The sequence below is a fragment of the Dendrobates tinctorius genome, unplaced genomic scaffold, assembly GCF_039654945.1.
Source record: "Dendrobates tinctorius isolate UK_male_01 unplaced genomic scaffold, ASM3965494v1 ptg000038l, whole genome shotgun sequence".
NCBI classification, from domain to species: Eukaryota; Metazoa; Chordata; class Amphibia; order Anura; family Dendrobatidae; genus Dendrobates; species Dendrobates tinctorius.
Window position 1 is genome coordinate 32505868 of NW_027361706.1, and position 17138 is coordinate 32523005.

The window sequence follows — 17138 nt, forward strand, 5'->3', positions numbered from 1 at the left end:
TGGGGGCGAAATGCTGGGGGCTAAATGTTCGGGGGCGAAGTGTACCTGGGGGCGAACTGCTGGGGGCGAACTGCTGGGGGCGAAACTTCCAACTCCCATATCATAGAGGCTGACCAGACCAGATATACAGCTCTGGCAAAAATTAAGAGACCACTTCCAAATGTTCAGTTTGTCTGATTTTTCTCTTTATAGGTATATTTGTGAGCAAAATTTAAATTGTTATTTTAGTCTGCAAACTTCTGACAACATGTCTCTGAATTTCGAAGCAATAAATTTTGCTTTTTTTCTGAAAAGGAGAAATGGTCAAAAGAACAAAAAATCCAGTGCTTTCAGACCTCAAATAAGAAAACAAGTTCATATTCATTTAGAAACAACAATACTAATGTTTAAACTCAGGAAGCGTTCAGAAATCAATATTTTTTGGAATAACCATGAAATTTAAAAACAGATTTGATGCGTCTTGGCTGCTTTTCATTTGCCTTTCACATTGCTTCTGGTGCAAAAATTTAAGCAGTTCTTCTTTGTTTGATGGCTTGTGATTATCCATCATCCTCTTCAGTCCCGGATTGATAATCTGGTGAACAGGGCAGATTCCCGGTGGGCGGGCGGCTCCGAACTACAAAATGGGCCGCTGGCCCTTTAAAACTTCTGACCAGGCTCTGTGTGCGCTCGCGCTCCTGTTGGTGCACGCGCTGATAAGGTCCGCAGCGGCCTGCCTCAGTGTGTGAGCGCGGCCGTGGCCCTCTTCAGTGCGGGCAAGCAGGGGAGTGCGCGCACACTGAGCCCAGGTCAGAAATTTGGAAGGGCCGCCTGGGCACCCGCAGGACGCCTCTCTGCTCTCCTCCAGGCGCGTCGCTATGAAAGCTCCAGGGTTCTTGTCCTCCTGTGCAGCTCCTCTGAGGGAGAGAGCCAGCACAGCAATCAAGATGAAATGTCAGCATAAGGTCAGCATAGAGGTGGCTGCTCCACCTCCCAGGGAGAGATAAGCTCCTGTCAGCAGGTGACAGTTCTCCCTGCTCTCATCTGCTAGTATCCCGGTAGAGGAGAGACCAGGGGATGTGCAGGGACAGACTGCTGTGAGCAGGAGAAGCTGAAGAGCTGCACATGGACACCAGCCTCCCCTGCACCACAGAGGAGAGTGTGTCTGGCTGTGTGTATGTCTGTGGCTGTGTGTATGTGTGAGGCTGTGTGTATGTGTGTGGCTGTGTGTATGTGTGAGGCTGTGTATGGCTGTGTGTGTATGTATGTGTGTGGCTGTGTGTATGTGTGTGGCTGTGTGTATGTGTGAGGCTGTGTGTATGTGTGTGGCTGTGTGTATGTGTGAGGCTGTGTATGGCTGTGTGTGTATGTATGTGTGTGGCTGTGTGTGTATGTGTGAGGCTGTGTGTATGTGTGAGGCTGTGTGTATGTGTGTGGCTGTGTGTATGTGTGAGGCTGTGTGTATGTGTGAGGCTGTGTGTATGTGTGTATGTGTGTGGCTGTGTGTATGTGTGAGGCTGTGTGTATGTGTGAGGCTGTGTGTATGTGTGTGGCTGTGTGTATGTGTGTGGCTGTGTGTATGTGTGTGGCTGTGTGTATGTGTGTGGCTGTGTGTATGTATGTGGCTGTGTGTATGTGTGTGGCTGTGTGTATGTGTGAGGCTGTGTGTGGCTGTGTGTATGTGTGTGGCTGTGTGTATGTGTGTGGCTGTGTGTATGTGTGTGTATGTGTGAGGCTGTGTATGGCTGTGTGTTTATGTGTGTGTGTGTGTGTGTGTGGCTCTGTGTGTGTGTGAGACTCTGTATATGTGTGAGGCTGTGTGTATGTGTGAGGCTGTGTGTATGTATGAGGCTGTGTGTATGTATGAGGCTGTGTGTATGTATGAGGCTGTGTGTATGTATGAGGCTGTGTGTATGTGTGAGGCTGTGTGTGTATGTGTGTGGCTGTGTGTATGTGTGTGTATGTGTGAGGCTGTGTAAGGCTGTGTGTGTATGTGTATGTGTGAGGCTGTGTGTATGTGTGTGGCTGTGTGTGTGAGAGGCTCTGTATATGTGTGAGGCTGTGTGTATGTGTGAGGCTGTGTGAATGTGTGAGGCTGTGTGTATATGTGTGAGGATGTGTGTATGTGTGAGGCTGTGTGTATGTGTGTGGCTGTGTGTGTATGTGTGAGGCTGTATGTATGTGTGAGGCTGTGTGTATGTGTGTGGCTATGTGTATGTGTGTGGCTGTATGTATGTGTGAGGCTGTGTGTATGTGTGAGGCTGTGTGTATGTGTGTCGCTGTGTATGTGTGTCGCTGTGTATGTGTGTGGCTATGTGTATGTGTGTGGCTGTGTGTATGTGTGAGGCTGTGTGTATGTGTGAGGCTGTGTGTATGTGTGTGGCTATGTGTATGTGTGTGGCTGTATGTATGTGTGTGGCTGTGTGTATGTGAGGCTGTGTGTATGTGTGAGGCTGTGTGTATGTGTGTCGCTGTGTATGTGTGAGGCTGTGTGTATGTGTGTGGCTATGTGTGTGGCTGTATGTATGTCTGTGGCTGTGTGTATGTGTGAGGCTGTGTGTATGTGTGAGGCTGTGTATGGCTGTGTGTTTACGTGTGTGGCTGTGTGTGTGGCTGTGTGTATGTGTGTGGCTGTGTATGTGTGTGAGGCTGTGTATGTGTGTGAGGCTGTGTGAATGTGTGAGGCTATGTGTGAGGTTGTGTGTGTGTGAGGTTGTGTGTATGTGAGGCTGTGTGTATGTGTGAGGCTGTGTGTATGTGTGAGGCTGTGTGTATGTATGTGGCTGTGTATGTGTGAGGCTGAATGTATGTGTGTGTGAGGCTGTGTGTATGTGTGAGAGCTGTGTGATACGTGTGAGCGTGAGCTGTGTGTGTGAGCTGTGTGATACATGCATGTCTGAGCTGTGTGTGTGAGCTGTGTGTGTATGAGAGCTGTGTGATACATACGTGAGTGAGCTGCGTGTGAGTGTGAGCTGTGTATGTGAGCTGTGTGCTACGTGTGTGTGGGATACGTGTGTGATACGTGTATGTGTGATATACGTGTGTGAGCTGTGTGTGAGTGTGAGCTACTTGTGTGTGTGAGCTGTGTATACGTGTGTGTGTGAGCTACTTCTGTGTGTGAGCTGAGTGTGATACATACGTATGTGCATGATCTGTGTGTGAGCTACTTGTGTGTGTGAGCTGTGTGATACATGCGTGTGTGTGTGAGCTGTGTGATACATGCGTGTGTGAGCTGTGTGAGCATGAGCTACTTGTGTGTGAGCTGTGTGATACGTGTGTGTGAGCTACTTCTGTGTGTAAGCTGTGTGTGATACATGCGTGTGTGCGTGAGCTGTGTGTGAGCTACTTGTGTGTGTGAGCTGCGTGATACATGCGTGTGTGTGTGTGTGTGTGAGCTGTGTGTGAGTGTGAGCTGTGTGATACATGTGTATGTGTGAGCTACTTGTGTGTGTGAGCTGTGTGATACATGCGTGTGTGATACGTGTGTGAGATACGTGTGTGATACGTGTGAGCTGTGTGAGCGTGAGCTACTTGTGTGTTAGCTGTGTGATACATGCGTGTGTGTGAATGTGAGCTGTGTGTGTGTGAGCTGTGTGATGCATGCGTGTGTGAGCGTGCGCTGTGTGAGAGCTACTTGTGTGTGTGATACATGCATGTGTGTGCTGTGAGATACGTGTGTGATACGTGTGAGCTGTGTGAGATACGTGTGTGAGCTACTTGTGTGCGAGTGTGAGCTACTTCTGTGTGTGTGTGAGCTGTGATACATGTGTGTGTGAGCTGTGTGTGTGCTGTGTGTATATGAGCTGCGTGTGTGTGTGCGCGTGAGCCACTTGAGTGTGTGAGTTGTGTGATACATGTGTGTGTGATCGTGAGCTGTGTGTGAGCTGTGTGATACATGCGTGTGTGATACGTGTGAGCTGTGTGTGTGAGCGTGAGCTGTGTGTGTGAGCGTGAGCTGTGTGTGAACTGTGTGGTATGTGTGTATGAGTTACTTGTGTGTGTGTGAGCTGTGTGATATGTGTGTGAGCGTGAGCTACTTGTTTGTGAGCTGTGATACAGCGTGTGTGATACGTGTGAGCTGTGTGTGATACGTGTGAGCTGTGTGTGTGTGCGATATGTGTGAGCTGTGTGTGTGATATGTGTGAGCTGTGTGTGTGTGCGATATGTGTGAGCTGTGTGTGTGATATGTGTGAGCTGTGTGTGTGTGTGTGTGCGATACGTGTACGTGTGAGCTGTGTGATATGTGTGTGAGCGTGAGCTGTGTGTGTGAGCGTGAGCTGTGTGTGAACTGTGTGGTACGTGTGTATGAGTTACTTGTGTGTGTGTGAGCTGTGTGATATGTGTGTGAGCGTGAGCTACTTGTTTGTGAGCTGTGATACAGCGTGTGTGATACGTGTGAGCTGTGTGTGTGATACGTGTGAGCTGTGTGTGTGTGCGATATGTGTGAGCTGTGTGTGTGATACGTGTGAGCTGTGTGTGTGTGCGATATGTGTGAGCTGTGTGTGTGATATGTGTGAGCTGTGTGTGTGTGTGTGTGCGATACGTGTACGTGTGAGCTGTGTGTGTGTGATACGTGTGAGCTACTTGTGTGAGCTGTGTGATACGTGTGTGTGTGAGCTAAAGCAAAAGTTGGCACAACCTGCCAGTGTTCTACGATATGGGTGAGGACATTCATTGTATGTGGGCTGGTGAATTTTTTTTTTGTGCCAGGGCTGCATTTTGGTCTCAGTCCGGCCCAGATCCTCTTCAAGAAGTTTTCAATGGGGTTCAGGTATGGAGAATGGGCTGCTCATGACAGGGTTTTGATGTGGTGATCTTTTTATTTTTGCCAGAGCTGTATATATCATAGAGGAACCTTTACAGCCTCTCTGTCACAGCACTGGTTGTTGGTGGTAAGAACATGTGCTGGAGTAACCCCCTCCTGAAGAACTGCATTGTTACCAAAGGAGTAAGATGTTGGACCTTTGCAGGGCCTGAGGGGTAGTGAGGAATCTTTGAGGTCCCAGAGGCCTTACCCTAATGATAATACACTGAAGATTATCATGGGAGCAGCTAGGTCTATTACAAGTATCATACCATCAATCTCCGTATGTGACAAATGCTTCTCCCACAATGATTTTACTGCTCCAGATGCTCTTAAACTGAAGCTCTTCTCCTCTCTGAGGAGTGTAATAACAGGGAGAACTCATGCTGACAATGCTTGTTTTGATGTTCCCTGGGGGCGTATACTTTTTTCCGCTCTAAGCTACTGCCTTCTTATGATTTGGCAACAGCATAGAGGAGAAAAAGTAAACACACCCAGAGAATGAGATCTCTTACCCCCCCTTTTAGTTCAGTGGGAAATTTGTATATTGGGAACCTTAAACTTCAGGAGCCTACAGCTCCACAATGCAGTGACGAAAAAAAAAAAAAAAATAATTACCCTTTCAGCGGGCTATATAGTTTAAAATATAAAATGTAGTGAAAGCTCCTCTTTAACCAGAACTTTTCACACTCTTAGGTCTTTATCTCCACTTGGCGCCTCGTTCTTCAGCTAGTTCTTTGAGGTATCTCTCATTGGTATGGTCCCATTTGAATGCATGATCCCCCCTTCGAATGCCCCCCTTTCTGAACCATGCTTTAATATCCCTAGTGTATACAGTTATCTGTTCTCCCCCAATTGAAGACAAGGTCTGATCATCCAGATCAAAGAACTTTTGACGTTGGACATGCAATATGCAAGAAAATGGCGGTGCCAGTTTCTATCAACGAATTGTTGTACACATTATATCTGCAGGGTACAGAAATATTATTCTCACTCCCTGCCATATTCCGACTAGATGGGTGCTGTTGCCGCCTTGCTCAATGCAGATGCATTGACTGAGGCTCGGAATAGTGTAATCGGGATGTGGCCGGGAGTATGCATAGTGTCTGGATGTGGCCGGGTGTAAGCATATTGTCTGGATGTGGCTGGGAGTATGCATATAGTTGGGATGTGGCTAGGAGTATGCATATAGTCGGGATGTGGCTGGAAATACGCATATAGTCGGGATGTGGCTGGGAATTTGCATATAGTCGGGATGTGGCTGGGAGTATGCATATAGTCGGGATGTGGCTGGGAGTGTGCATATAGTCGGGATGTGGCTGGGAGTGTGCATATAGTCGGATGTGGCTGGAAATATGCATATAGTCGGGATGTGGCTGGGAGTGTGCATATAGTCAGGATGTGGCTAGGAGTATGCATATAGTCGAGATGTGGCTGGGAGTATGCATATAGTCAGGATGTGGCTGGAAATATGCATATAGTCGGGATGTGGCTGGGAATGTGCATATAGTCGGGATGTGGCAGGGAGAATGCATTTGGCTGGGATGTGGCTGGGAGTATGCATATAGTCGAGATGTGGCTGGGAGTATGCATATAGTCGGGATGTGGCTGGGAGTGTGTATATAGTCGGGATGTGTCCGGGAGTATGCATATAGTCAGGATGTGGCTGGAAATATGCATATAGTCAGGATGTGGCTGGGAGTATGCATATAGTCAGGATGTTGCTAGGAGTATGCATGTAGTCGGGAAGTGGCTGGAAATATGCATATAGTCAGGATGTGGCTGGGAGTATGCATATAGTCGGGATGTGGCTGGGAGTATGCATATAGTCGGGATGTGGCTGGGAGTATGCATATAGTCAGGATGTGGCTGGGAGTATGCATATAGTCAGGATGTGGCTAGGAGTATGCATACAGCCGGGATGTGGTCGGGAGTATGTATATGGTTGGGATGTGGCTGGAAATATGCATATGGTCAGGATGTGGCCGGGAGTATGCATATAGTCGGGATGTGGCTGGAAATATGTATATAGTCGGGATGTGTCTGGGAGTATGCATATAGTAGGGATGTGGCTGGAAATATGTATATAGTCAGGATGTGGCCGGGAGTATGCATATAGCTGGAATGTGGCCGGGAGTATGCATATAGTCGGGATGTGGCTGGAAATATGTATGTAGTCGGGATGTGTCTAAGAGTATGCATATAGTCGGGATGTGTCTGGGAGTATGCATATAGTCGGGATGTGTCTGGGAGTATGTATATAGTTGGGATGTGGCTGGGAGTATGCATATAGTCGGGTTGTGGCTGGAAATATGCATATAGTCGGGATGTGGCTGGGAGTATACATATAGCCGAGATGTGTCTGGGAGTATGTATATAGTTGAGATGTGGCTGGGAGTATGCATATAGCCAGGATGTGGCCAGGAGAATGCATATAATCGGGATGTGGCCAGGAGTATTCATATAGTCGGGATGTGGCTGGGAGTGTGCATATAGTCGGGATGTGGCTGGGAGTATGCATATAGTCAGGATGTGGCTAGGATTATGCATACAGCCGGGATGTGGTCGGGAGTATGTATATGGTTGGGATGTGGCTGGAAATATGCATATGGTCAGGATGTGTCTGGGAGTATGCATATAGTAGCGATGTGGCTGGAAATATGTATAAAGTCAGGATGTGGCCGGGAGTATGCATATAGCTGGAATGTGGCGGGGAGTATGCATATAGTCGGGATGTGGCTGGAAATATGTATGTAGTCGGGATGTGTCTGGGAGTATGCATATAGTCGGGATGTGTCTGGGAGTATGCATATAGTCGGGATGTGTCTGGGAGTATGTATATAGTTGGGATGTGGCTGGGAGTATGCATATAGTCGGGTTGTGGCTGGAAATATGCATATAGTCGGGATGTGGCTGGGAGTATACATATAGCCGAGATGTGTCTGGGAGTATGTATATAGTTGAGATGTGGCTGGGAGTATGCATATAGCCAGGATGTGGCCAGGAGAATGCATATAATCGGGATGTGGCCAGGAGTATGCATATAGTCGGGATGTGGCTGGAATTATGCATATAGCTGGAATGTGGCTGGGAGTATGCATATACGCGAGATGTGGCCAGGAGTATGCATATAGTCGGGATGTGGGTGGGAGTATGCATATAGTTCGGGAAGTGGCCGACTGCAACCTCATGCTCTGTGGCCTCCCCTCAAACACTCTCGCACCCCTCCAATCTATTCTAAACTCTGCTGCCCGACTAATCCACCTGTCCCCCCGCTATTCCCCAGCTTCTCCCCTCTGTCAATCCCTTCACTGGCTCCCAATTGCCCAGAGACTCCATTACAAAACCCTAACCATGACATACAAAGCAATCCACAACCTGTCTCCTCCATACATCTGTGACCTCGTCTCCCGGTACTTTCCTGCACGCAACCTCCGATCCTCACAAGATCTCCTTCTTTACTCCCCTCTTATCTCCTCTTCCCACAATCGCATACAAGATTTCTCTCGCGCATCACCCCTACTCTGGAACTCTCTACCACAACATATCAGACTCTCACCTACCATCGAAACCTTCAAAAAGAGCCTGAAGACCCACCTCTTCCGACAAGCCTATAACCTGCAGTAACCACCGATCGACCAAACCGCTGCACGACCAGCTCTACCCTCGCCTACTGTATTATCACCCATCCCTTGAAGATTGTGAGCCCTCGCGGGCAGGGTCCTCTCTCCTCCTGTACCAGTTATGACTTGTATTGTTTAAGATTATTGTACTTGTTTTTATGTATACCCCTCCTCACATGTAAAGCGCCATGGAATAAATGGCGCTATAACAATAAATAATAATAATAATAATAGTTGGGATATGGCTGGGAGTATGCATATACTCGAGATGTGGCTGGGAGTATGCATATAGTCGGGAAGTGGCCGGAATTATGCATATAGTCGGGACGTGGCTGGGAGTATGCATATAGTCGGGAAGTGGCCGGAATTATGCATATAGTTGGGATGTGGCTGGGAGTATGCATATAGTCAGGATGTGGCTGGGAGTATGCATATAGTTGGGATGTGGCCGGGAGTATGCATATAGTCAGGATGTGGCTGGGAGTATGCTTATAGTCTGGAAGTGGCCGGAATTATGCATATAGCTGGGATGTGGCTGGGAGTATGCATATAGTCGGGATATGGCTGGGAGTATGCATATAGTCGGGATGTGGCTGGGAGTATGCATATAGTCGGATGTGGCTGGGAGTATGCATATAGTCCGGATGTGGCTGGGAGTATGCATATAGTCCGGATGTGGCTGGGAGTATGCATATAGTCGGGATATGGCTGGGAGTATGCATATAGTCAGGATGTGGCTGGGAGTATGCATATAGTCTGGATATGGCTGGGAGTATGCATATAGTCGGGATGTGGCTGGGAGTATGCATATAGTCGGATGTGGCTGGGAGTATGCATATAGTCCGGATGTGGAAGGGAGTATGCATATAGTCAGGATGTGGCCGGGAGTATGCATATAGTCTGGAAGTGGCCAGAATTATGCATATAGTCGGGATATGGCTGGGAGTATGCATATAGTCGGGATATGGCTGGAAGTATGCATATAGTTGGGATGTGGTTGGGAGCATGCATATAGTCCGGATGTGGCTGGGAGTATGCATATAGTCGGGATGTGGCTGGGAGTATGCATAAAGTCGGGAAGTGGCTGGAATTATGCATATAGTCGGGATATGGCAGGGAGTATGCATTTGGCTGGGATGTGGCTGGGAGTATGCATATAGTCGGGATGTGGCTGGGAGTATGCATATAGTCAGGATGTGGCTGGGAGTATGCATATAGTCGGGATGTGGCTGGGAGTATGCATATAGTCGGGATGTGGCTGAGAGTATGTGTAGGAGGAGAGGCCTCCGCCGAGTACCTGGGCCGGACCCAAGGGGACCGTCTTCTAGGTTCTTGGGGTATCTGTTTCCACGGAACAGAGCTGGGGGATGGACCACTGAGACTGACAGGGCAGTGGGGGGAGGAGTCCATAGAAGAGGGGCAGAGAGGGCCAGACTATATGAATCAGCAGAACGAGGGAGAAGGAGGTGGACACTTGGTGAGGGAGAGAGAGAGCCAGGAGCAGCTACCAGAGAGGAGGACAGTGACAGGAGGGAGACTCTCGGTGGACCGCAGGGATACGGCGCCGAGCTTACCGACAAAAGAAGACTGCTACCTCACTCCAGCTCTCGGCTGCGGCCTCCTCGCTGCTGCCTGCAGCCACCGCCGCTTCATTCCCAACCACGGAGGTGACTTCTCCTTTGCCGCCCGCAGCTGCCACCGCCCTGCTCCAGTCTGCGGTAGAGACTGGGCCTGTGCCCCCTGCGGATCCTCCACTGCGGCCTCAGACTGCGCCTGTGGCCTATCAACCGCCACTTATCACCGCCGCTGCCAGTCTCTGTCAGGGAGTTGCGACCTCCACTCTCACTCCCAGGCGGTATCCCGCTGCCTCCACTGGGGGACATCCCGCCAAAGAACTCTCCGTGGGCCTGTTGTGCCCCTGCTCCTCCTGGGCGTCGGAACGCCCGAAGACTACGCCAGATCTTCAGTGGCTGGGCCCAGTGGCTGCGACGCAGACACACCGTGGAACAGAATGCCGAGGGACGTCAGGACGGATAAGTGATACATAGTGACTAAAGACCCTTAGTCGGCCATTCCGCGGCCCTATAGTGACCGGTCTTTGCCGGATTAGTCATATTCTGCCAAACCTTGCTTATGTGTATTGGCTCCCTGCGAGGACAACTACTGTTATTCTGTTGGATGCGTAACAATAGCCCTAACGGCATTTATCTATAAAAGTTAACGTTTAAAGTCATATCTGTCTCGCGTCTCGTCACTGCATCCTGCGTACCTGCTATTACCACATTTGCATATAGTCGGGATGTGGCTGGGAGTATGCATATAGTTGGGATGTGGCCGGCAGTATGCATATACAGTTGTAGCCAAAAGTATTGACACCCCTGCAATTCTGTCAGATAATACTCAGTTTCTTCCCGAAAATGATTGCAAACACAATTTCTTTGTTATTATTATCTTCATTTAATTTGTCTTAAATGAAAAAAACACAAAAAGAATTATCCTAAAGCCAAATTGGATATAATTCCACACCAAACATAAAGAAAGAGGGTGGACAAAAGTATTGGCACTGTTCGAAAAATCATGTGATGCTTCTCTAATTTGTGTAATTAACAGCAGCTGTAACTTACCTGTGGCACCTAACAGGTGTTGGCAATAACTAAATCACACTTGCAGCCAGTTGACATGGATTAAAGTTGACTCAACCTTTGTCCTGTGTCCTTGTGTGTACCACATTGAGCATGGAGAAAAGAAAGAAGACCAAAGAACTGTCTGAGGACTTGAGAAACCAAATTGTGAGGAAGCATGAGCAATCTCAATGCTACAAGTCCATCTCCAAAGACCTGAATGTTCCTGTGTCTACCGTGTCATCAAGAAGTTTAAAGCCCATGGCACTGTGGCTAACCTCCCTAGATGTGGATGGAAAAGAAAAATTGACAAGAGATTTCAACGCAAGATTGTGCGGATGTTGGATAAAGAACCTCGACTAACATCCAAACAAGTTCAAGCTGCCCTGCAGTCCGAGGGTACAACAGTGTCAACCCGTACTATCCGTTGGCATCTGAATGAAAAGGGACTGTATGGTAGGAGACCCAGGAAGACCCCACTTCTTACCCCGAGACATAAAAAAGCCAGGCTGGAGTTTGCCAAAACTTCCCTGAAAAAGCCTAAAACATTTTGGAAGAATGTTCTCTGGTCAGATGAGACAAAAGTAGAGCTTTTTGGGCAAAGGCATAAACATAGAGTTTACAGGAGAAAAAAAGAGGCATTCAAAGAAAAAAACATGGTCCCTACAGTCAAACATGGCGGAGGTTCCCTGATGTTTTGGGGTTGCTTTGCTGCCTCTGGCACTGGACTGCTTGACCGTGTGCATGGCATTATGAAGTCTGAAGACTACCAACAAATTTTGCAGCATAATGTAGGGCCCAGTGTGAGAAAGCTGGGTCTCCCTCAGAGGTCATGGGTCTTCCAGCAGGACAATGACCCAAAACACACTTCAAAAAGCACTAGAAAATGGTTTGAGTGGTTTGAGAGAAAGCACTGGAGACTTCTAAGGTGGCCAGCAATGAGTCCAGACCTGAATCCCATAGAACACCTGTGGAGAGATCTAAAAATGGCAGTTTGGAGAAGGTACCCTTCAAATATCAGGGACCTGGAGCAGTTTGCCAAAGAAGAATGGTCTAAAATTCCAGCAGAGCATTGTAAGAAACTCATTGATGGTTACCGGAAGTGGTTGGTCACAGTTATTTTGGCTAAAGGTTGTGCAACCAAGTATTAGGCTGAGGGTGCCAATACTTTTGTCTGGCCCATTTTTGGAGTTTTGTGTGAAATGATCAATGTTTTGCTTTTTGCTTCATTCTCTTTTGTGTTTTTTCATTTAAGACAAATTAAATGAAGATAATAATACCAAAGAATTTGTGATTGCAATCATTTTCAGGCAGAAACTGAGTATTATCTGACAGAATTGCAGGTGTGTCAATACTTTTGTCCACAACTGTATTCGGGATGTGGCCAGGAGTATGCATATAGTTGGGAAGTGGCCGGAATTATGCATATAGATGGGACGTGGCTGGGAGTATGCATATAATCGGGATGTGGCCGGGAGTATGCATATAGTCTGGGTGTGGCCAGTAGTATGCATATAATCAGGACGTGGCTGGGAGTATGCATATAATCGGGATGTGGCCGGGAGTATGCATATAGTCTGGGTGTGGCCAGTAGTATGCATATAATCAGGACGTGGCTGGGAGTATGCATATAATCGGGATGTGGCTGGGAGTATGCATATAATCGGGATGTGGCCGGGAGTATGCATATAGTCTGGGTGTGGCCAGTAGTAAGCATATAGTTGGGAAGTGGCCAGAATTATTCATATAGTTGGGATGTGGCCAGGAGAATGCTTATATTAGGCCAGGTTCACATTGCGTTTAACCAGCCCGTTCAACGCATAGCCTAAACTGCCTAAACGCAGTATGAACCCAGCCTTAGACCGGACAACCCCTTTAAGTAAAAAATATTTTAACCATATTTTTCCAACCCTGTTTTCTTTCTTTTTTTCTGCATTTTTTTGGTCCCGAATTTCTGCTATATCTTATCAATTAGAGTCAATTATAGGCTTCTATGGGAGACGGGGGAAGGTAAAAAAATCATGTAATAAATGCTATTGCCTTTTTTAAATTCAGAATCCTTCAATTTCTGCACTAAAAATGCATAAAAAATGTTAGATTAAATTTTTAACAAAAGGTGCATCAAAAAAGGTCAAAGCATAAAAAAATCAGAGCAGATTGCTATTGCTAATTTTGCAACAAAAATTTCAGCAGAAAATACTCATTGTACTTGAAAACAGCCAGGGTGAGTGACTATTTCTGTATGACCCTTCTAGGGTGATTTTTCTATAAACCTTTCTAACTGTGACCTGGAACTTTCACATATTGTGATTTTCTGGATGGTGCGACATGCTGCTTGACTATATACAATATTGGAAGACTGTAATTAAAAATGTATGTCACCATCATCGCTGTGAACTGATAGCGCAGCTTCTGGGTACCAAAGAAATCACTCCAAAATCAATAAGATGGTTATGTAAAAAGCCTCGGGCATGTTGCTGGTCACGTTACATAGTACGGATGAAAAAAAATACATGTCCATCAAGTAGATTGAAAAGGTAGAGGGAATGGGGTTTAGGTACCCGTACGTTGCTATAAGGTCCTATGATCAGAAGACTTTGCAGCATCATATTTTCACGCAGACTGCTGGATTTAGTGCAAGTTCTGCATTTTTAGGGCAAAAATCTGACAACCGAGTTTAGTGGTGTCACGTTAAGGTAATAATCTCACGAACACATAGAAATATCACAAGTTTTTCCAAGGTGATATAACTTGTGCAAATCCATTTGTTACATGTTACGCAACCCACACTTCTGACAGCAGACTGACTACAAGCAGTACATTACATACCCTGGCACATAATGGCGTTTAACAAATATGACAACCGGTTCATATGTTTATCCTAACACCTGGATTGTACAGAATATCAATATTTCAGCAGCAATTTTCAAAAGAGCGATAATATGTCTTTGATATTAAAGAGACTGTCATTAGATTTTTCCTACTTCGTCTGTGAGGCACATGATGTAGGGACAGAGACCCAGATATTCCAGATATTAAATATATATCACTTACTGGGCTGCTTGCTGCAGTTTTGATAAAATCACTGTTTTATCAGTAGGAGATTATCATTAGAGGACTTCTACGTCGTCCACCAAAATAACAGATTCCTAGGGCCATCTTCCCCTTCATTGCAACAAAACCAACGCACATTCAGTTTGGAAGCTAACTGAGTTATAGGTGCTGACTAATGATGAGCGAGTGTGCTCATTACTCGAGTTTTCTGAGCATGTTCGGGTAATCTCTGAGTATTTTGGGCATGTTAGGAGATTTAATTTGTGTCACCGCAGCTGCATGATTTGCGGCTGCTAGACAGCCTGAATACATATGGGGATTGCTTATTTGTTTGGAATTCCACACATGTATTCAGGCTGTCTAGCAGCCGCAAATCATGCAGCTGCGGCTACACAAACTAAATCTACAAGCACACCCAAAATACTTGGAGATCACCCGAGCAAGCTTGGAAAACTCGAGTAACGAGCATACTCGCTCATCACTATTGCTGACATCTGTCTCTATCTGCAGTGATCAATGCTAGCGCAGATTATGGCAGTTTAAAGGGAACCTGACAACTGATACATGCTGCCCGATCCACAAGCAGCATGTATTAGGCACTGGCTGCATGAATTTGTCTCTGAAATACTGCAGGATTTCAGAGAAAAACATAATTTAAAAACCGCTGGGGACTAAATCACGCAGAAGAATATACTGACAGGCAGGAGAGACCTGTCACTCTAGGGGAGCGGAGAGGGAGAACCTGCCTAGGATCCAGCTTTTCAACTAGTCCTCCGTGCAGCTTGGTCCCCGGTGGCTTTTAAAATATGTTTTCTCAAATATTCATGGCTGAAGTCACACAGCCAGTGTCTGATAAATGCTGCAAGCCGACTGGGCTGCATGAATCAGTTGTCAGGTTCCCATTAAAAGGAATCGGACAATCTAACCTCTTAAACCATCTGTATAGGCACGTAGGTCATAGAAAGCTGAATTACATGATACCTTAATATCTGTAATTCAATATCATTGTTCCAGAGAGATCCATATTTTTCTTAATATGTAAATGAGCTGTTAATTTTTGGCCCCTAAGAATCTGCTTTCAGAGATTATTTTAAATGGAAGGAGGAGTTACCACCCTGACAAAGCTTGATGCGAAACGTGCGTTGGGTGCGTTTTCTTTGATAAAGTGTATTGTGCATTACTATCATTATGTGAATGTTTATGTGATATCACTCTCTCCCTGTTTATCTGTAATACAGTGTTTTCCTTTCTCCAAACATAACGCTTTTTGATTAAACCAAAAAGTTTCATTTCGGGCTAATCCTCCTTAAACATTGTTCCAACAGTCAGGTGATTGTTTTTAAACTGCAGGCAAGCAGCAATATTCTTTTTGGAAAGCAATTTCAATCTTACCATGATGCACATCATTGTTGTCCAGTGTCCTCCTGATGGTGTTTTTCTGAATATTTGACATTTGCTAATGAGAAAGGCCTTTAGTTGCTTAGAAGTTACCCTGGGTTCCTTTGTGACCCCACAAACTATTATTCGCCTTGCTCTTGGAATGATCTTAGTTAGTTGATCACTGCTAGAGAAGGTAATACCTGGTCTTGAATTGTTTCCATTTGTACACAATCTGTCTGACTGTGTTTGCTGTCCAAACTCTTTAGAGATAATTTTATAACTTTTTCCAGGCGGATTAACATCAACAATTCTTCTTCTTAGTTCCTCAAAAATGTCTTTTGTTCATGCCATGATACACTTCCATAAACATGTATTGTGAAGATTATACTATAATAGATCCTAATTCTTAAGATAAAACAGGTCACCCACTCACACCTGATTTTCATCCTATTGATTGAAAACATTAAACTCTAATTTCCTCTTCAAATTATAGGTTCAAATGTTTTTGCCATTCACAGACATGTGATATTGGATAATTTTCTTCAATAGAAAAAATGACAAAGTCTTATATTTTTAACTTTTAACTATTTGTTTCATTTGGTTCTCATTACCAACATTTAGGACTTGTATGAAAATCCAATGTAGTTTTAGGTCAAATTTATGCATAAATATGGAACGTCCTTAAGCGTTCACAAACTTTCAAGCATCACTTTCTGTATAATGGGAAAACAAAACGTCATTAGAGTCCATGGGAGTGGAAATTCCCGAATATGTTCGGAACCTATCATAAGACATACATTCAGCACGAATAATGTTCAAATATGTCAAAATCAGATTCAGGCACAAAAAAAACAACAAATTCACTCTTCTCTACAAGTAGTTGACAACCCTTTTAACACATACACACACAAGGAACTCAACAGGGAGGTTGTTCCAAACATCCTGGAGAACTTACCACAAGTGATGAGTGAGTATACTCATTGCTCGGGTTTTTCCGAGCATGCTCGGATGTCCTCCGAGTATTTTGGTGTGCTCGGAGATTTAGTTTTCGTCATCTCATCTGCATGATTTGCAACTTGCAGACAGGCTGTGTGTGGAATGCCTGTTTGTTGGAAATTCCCACATGTATTCAGCCTGTCTACAAGTCGCAAATCATGCAGATAAGGCAACAAAACTAAATCTCCGAGCACGCCAAAATACTCGGAGGACACCCGATCATGCTCGGGAAAACCCGAGCAACGAGTTTATGGGTCGCCCTCCTAGGGCCGTGGGGTACTCGGTACCGGGCCGGTGTCGGCGGGATGTGTCACAGCAGCGGTGACCCGGTCCGTGGCCCTGGGTGCCCAATTAACAGGGGAAGTTTGAATGGTGGAATGTAATTAATGGAATAGTTCGTGACACCACCTGTGGTGTTCGGCAAGTGAGATGTTGAGCCGAAGCTGCATGCAGATCCTCTGGGGCTGGTGGTGTGTTGCAGCCAAGATGGTGAAGCTCCCCACAGGTGGAGCTGTAGCCCCAGGGCAGTGTAGATGTAGGGGCAGAGGAGAGGCACAAGCGGTGTAGAAGCTGGTACCCAGATGTAGAGGTGCTGGGTGTGTTGGCGCAACAATCAATGGAGGACACCAGGCTTGTAATTCCAAAGCTTTACTCACAGACTGTAGTACACAAAGGTGCCTG

General features: G+C 46.1%; 1 protein-coding gene across 2 annotated transcripts in view; it reads left to right on the forward strand.

Moving 5' to 3' along the window:
- CACNG2 (calcium voltage-gated channel auxiliary subunit gamma 2) overlaps positions 1–17138 on the forward strand; it is a 197219-nt gene that overhangs the window by 145520 nt on the left and 34561 nt on the right. The window lies entirely within an intron of this gene.